Here is a 5,249-nt window from a genome sequence, read left to right as displayed (position 1 = left end):
AACTGCATCAATGAAACACACTTTTAATACTTCTTATACAAGTAAACGTTACCCAAATGCGGCGAGTAAAAAACAGTGGATGACAAAATTTTACGCAACCAGCCGGCCTCCAAACGTGCAACTTTTTGAAACGACAAAAACGGCGTTTTCCAGCTTTAGTGATAGGCGTTTTTTTTTTTTTCGAGAATACTACGCCGCATCTGGCAAACCTAAGGGTCATTCCTTTGTGTCGAAACATTAGCCCACGACATATGAAAATTTAATTAAAAAAATGGTCATGGCACCACGATTACTGTTCCTGTCCGAAGACATCCATATTTGTTTTCATTTCGTCTCTTCAACAGGCTGGTTTAGCCAATGCGGTGAATAAAAATATCATCGCATATATTAAAGATTTTCGCGCTATATGTTATACCTAAAGCTACCTATATTGTCACAACTGTCATACATTATTTGTAGCTGAAACATCACAAAAGGGATTCGATTGCAAATTGTTCGCTAGTTAAATAGACGTACGAGATGACACACGTATACTTTGTAGAATACAATTTAGGAAAGAGCAGATACAAACTACAGGCGAATAATGCTAGGATATGGAGCATATGTATTACTCCGGTTAACAGTAAAAAAATCAACTTTTAACATATTAATATATTCGACAAACTATTGCATGCTCACATAGGAACACAATTAATGAGCTCATCCACGCATCTAATGTCTATGGGCATTAGACGTGTGGATGACTTCGTTTTATTCCAATTCGTGCGTCACTCAAAATAATTGAACGAGAAAAAAGTTAATGTCTACACAATTTTCAGTGAGTATACCACAAATTATACTAAGGTGCTTCATATATGTCACATCACCTAGCAAGTGAAATGGGATAACAGAAGTAATCAGACTCTAACCCTGATCAGCATTTCGCTTTTGCACCATCTTTGTACGTTTTTAGGCAGGCTTTTCCACTGATTATCCTCTTCTTTATACCCCTGCCACCCACAAGACACAAATCTTCTGGGGGTACCGAACTGTTGGTTTTCGCACCAGTGATACAACTTAATCGATCCATTTATACGTAGAAAACACTCTCGATGCGCACCTAAAAAAAATGAAAGCATGTATGTGTAGGCGAAATCATTCACCGGCGATTTAATAATATGATTTGAACAATAAAATCAAAGGATCACACTCGAAGTAACAAAAAAGTGGTGGAGAGATAGGAATTGAAGCAATGAAAGGCGGTTGCTTTCTGCAAAAAGCCAATAGCAAGAGGTCCACCGTCTATAAGAATAGGCAATAAAAATAAGGCATATTTAAAGGTGCATGCAGCAGTTACAGTGATGCAGTGCTACCTTTTTTTAGGCAGGCTTTTCCGCTGATTTTCTTCTTCTTTACTGCCCTTCCAACCACAGGACACATATCTTCCGGGGGTTGTCGGTTTTCGCACCAGTGATACAACTCAATCGATCCACTTCTACGTAGAAAACGCTCCCGATGCGCATCTAAAAAAATGAAAGCATGTATGTGCAGGCTAAATCATTCACACATGATAAAACAATATGATTTGAACAATGAAATCAAATGATCACACCCAGAGCAACAAGAAAGTGGTGGAGAGATAGAAATTGAAGCAATGAAAGACGGTTGCTTACTGAACAAAGCCTATAGTAAGAGGTCCTGCGTCTATAAGAATAGGCAATAAATTAAGGCACGTTTATAGGTGCATGCAGCAGTTAAAGTGTTGCAGTGTTACCTTTCTGTTTCACTGCAGTGATTGGTATAAATATTACAGCAATTGCTAGGCATCTCAGGTAACCCCATTGAAAACTTCATCCAAAGTACCGAGGAGCAGTGGCGTGTTATTTGCAGCTGTTAACGGAAAGACAGGCTATCCTATGAGTGCATGCGCATTTCCTCCTTTTTGTATACTTGAATAAAAGCGACTGAACAGTGAGTGTTGTAAGAGGTGCAGCGTCCCTAGGAATGGGGAACAAAATTAAGTTTTAGTAAACAGAGGTACAAAAAGAAGCAAATATGCCTGCAATAATAGCATGATGACCTACCTTTTGATCAACAGCTGTAAACAACCTGTCACTGCCAGTCGGTTCTTTAGATAGGCTTATCAATGCCAGAGCTTAAAGCTAAGAGCAATATGAGTAATGTTTATTGCGGTCACGGCCGTAAACAATTCTAGCGGAACACTCCATTACTGTAACTATTCAACCGTCCATTTATACATATCGTTCATTAAAGAACCATGCACATCATATTAAGTTGCTCTTTTCTACTCCCAAATGATTTCCTATAGAATTAGAATACGTGGATCGCTGCTTCGGTTTCAACATTCTTGCACGATGGCTATGGCGTGCACTTCATGCATACGGTACGGCACGTGAGGTACAAAGAGCTGTAATTGCAAACAGGCGGACCTGACGTCCTGTCCCATTTCGCCTGAAAGTGCGCGCCGTCATCGAGCGCTTCGCGAGCAATATTTCGGACGATATGGTTGCCTCATACCGGCCGTCAATGTTTTGTACATTGTGTCCCGCGTGCACGTTGTTTACTTTGCAGTGACAGGGACGCAGTGCACACACGGCTGATGTGCCTTTTTGCTTGTATTGTTATTTTCCCCCGCCCTCGAAGCGCGTCTGCGAAATCGCTCTCCTATTGTCGCCGCTTTCTGATAACGCCCTCACCTGAAGGCACGTGCTCAGAAGGGGGGCGTCGATTAAGAAAATTTTGAAAAGGGGCTCACTTGCGCTGTTCACGGCTTTCAATTCCTCAATATGATATTAACCATTATAAAAGTGGAGGTTCATTATGACTTAATTATAGCCTAGTCATCAAGCGGCATCACGCACATGTCTGCCCCACTGTAAAATTCGCTTGCACAGACGGCACGAACAGTTTTCAAAACTTCGTCTGTACATCTGAAAACAAAAAACTGCCCTTAACTCTTAACAAAATCCAAAAACTGTGTGAACATGGCTTCCTGCGCGCAGAAGAGAGGCTGTCCAAAATATATGTACAAAGCCGGGCGCATAGTATCCGGTTACTAATTGATTGCGGCGCGCTGCACAGTCAAAAAACTGCGCAAATGGCTGCCTGCAGTGTTCTGTCACGTGTTGGTGGCATACACACCTGTTACGCACGGCTCCTCTATTTTCGGCGCAAATGCTATTCATATCGCAGCCAGCAAATAAGTCCACGCACTTGCTTGCATGTAACCCGGACGAAAATTCGCTTAGTTCTTGAAGTCATGCTTCGCGCAGTTGTTTCGAGGAGAATAAGGAAAGAGAACATTTGGGACTGGTAGGAGATTATATAGAACCAATTATGAAGCAATGGCATGCTGCAAAGATATATACTCACGGTCTAAGATGACGGCGCTCACTGAGTCCGATAATGCCGATGGTATCCCGCCGTTGCTGTAATCCGTACTCCGGCGACATTTCACAGCTCAGCTATTCACTGATATGTAGCAAGCACCAACCGGAGCACATGGACATGTATAGGCGCAAGAGAAAATTATGCACAGCACAATGAAAAAGAAAATTAATGAGGGAAGAAATTAAAGAAAGGTTTAAGAAGCTGTCACAAGTCTTGTAGCGTCTCCAACAAGCTCTGAAATGAACGCTTCGGGAGGAGGCCGCACAGCAGCGCAGCTGGGGATGCTGTCTGTTGTGTCTTGCACGTAGACGCGTAGGCGAGGGGGAACAACGACCCGCTCAACCAGCGCGTGATTCCCGCCGCGGTGTTGTGTTCGCAAGGGCTGCGCGTGGGAACGAAGGACCAACGACCCTCTCAACATTCCATTCCTCCTTTACCCAGCCCTCTTCTGCTTGCACCGGCCAGCCGTGACTTCGGACCGTGCCGATGAGCGGCCGCCAGCGCGCACCGCTCGAGTCGAGTTCTAATAAATAGTTTTGTTTTGTGTGTTCGCAAACGCATTGTTTCTTCAAGCCAACCACGGGCAAACATTTTCTAAAAAGATAGAAAGCCTCCCCATTTACCATCCACATTCTTGCGTAAATCCATACAGCTGGTGCATCGACAAATGCGCGCGTCCCCTCCCTTTCGCCACCTATGATCGAACAAAGGATGGTCGTTCGACCTTTTATATTTACTTCAAAATATTATATACTGTTGCGTGATGACTGATTAATAATGTCAAAGAGGTGGAGTTCCGAGCTTCTCTTCTATTCTGGCCAAATTTGGTTATATATTATACAAATTATGCTCAAGTTAGCTAGCTGAAAATTATCCGACTAAATATATACATATTTTTATTTGTATTCAGTTATTGTTCGCTTTTCGGGTATGAGTAGATGTTTTTATAAAAATTCTAAACATCGGCCCAGGAAACGAAAATTTTCCTAATTTGCAGGCCTTTATTTCAGAAAAGGTTCATGGTAGAGCAGCAATAATTCCACAATTTGTTCTCAGCATAATTATCCGCAAACAGCTAAAGCTCATATTTTTATGACATTTGGATACAGAGATACGATCGCGCTAATTTACAGAAAACAGCGAACATTGAAAATTTTTAGGAAAACAAAAACAGTTTTCACATTGTTTAAACTTTTTCCACCTATTCTACACTACCTCAGCTTTCAAAACCATTAAAACACCTTGCATAATTTTGTTGCGCAAGTAACTATGGCCACATCGATAAAGCCTTTGTCCAATTATAGCGCACCGCGCTGTTCTGAACATTCTACGGAATTTGTGAATTGTTCAAGGTTTTTAAATTTTGGCATATAATTTTGTAACAGGGAGAAATATATTTACAAAAGAGGATTAAAGATATATACATTGAGGAACAGCCAAGGAGCCAGGCTACGAGGGCCGCCCATTCGACGCACTTCTTTTTCTTAATCTTCCACAAACGAGCGCGCCACTTCGTCCTCATCATTCTCCAGCTGTAACAATATTTCTTCGCTCATGTTTTGTCTCGACTTCGCAAATCGACGGTGAGAGACACAGCAATGAATGATTCAGAATCAATTTTGTGCGCGTCGAGGTCCTGAAGCGCTGTGGCATCAGGCAATACACAGACGTTTTTCGCAATCACCTTCACCTTAACGCGGATTGCACAAAAAGACGATAACGTTCAATGAGCAAGCAACGTATTCCAAATCATTTTAGTAGAATGAAAGAATTGGAAAGGGCATGGAAAACTGCCTCATTAAAACAGTGTTTGTAGGCTGCATTCGTTTTTTCGAATGACTCGACAGCGCACATTATTT

General features: G+C 42.0%; 1 long non-coding RNA gene across 1 annotated transcript; it reads right to left on the bottom strand.

Annotated features, from left to right (window-relative positions):
* Window positions 1–955: 955 nt before the first annotated feature.
* Window positions 956–3,826, bottom strand: LOC146170642 (uncharacterized). Its single transcript, XR_014703154.1, has 3 exons — window positions 3,373–3,826; window positions 1,353–1,502; window positions 956–1,099 (listed from the first exon to the last, which is right to left on the bottom strand). It is a non-coding gene; the product is annotated as an uncharacterized LOC146170642 (long non-coding RNA).
* Window positions 3,827–5,249: the final 1,423 nt, after the last annotated feature.

The sequence above is a fragment of the Amblyomma maculatum genome, unplaced genomic scaffold (genome assembly GCF_055883805.1).
Source record: "Amblyomma maculatum isolate TAMU_Amacu unplaced genomic scaffold, ASM5588380v1 scaffold_113, whole genome shotgun sequence".
NCBI lineage: Eukaryota > Metazoa > Arthropoda > Arachnida > Ixodida > Ixodidae > Amblyomma > Amblyomma maculatum.
This window is presented reverse-complemented; position numbering and strand designations above follow the sequence as displayed.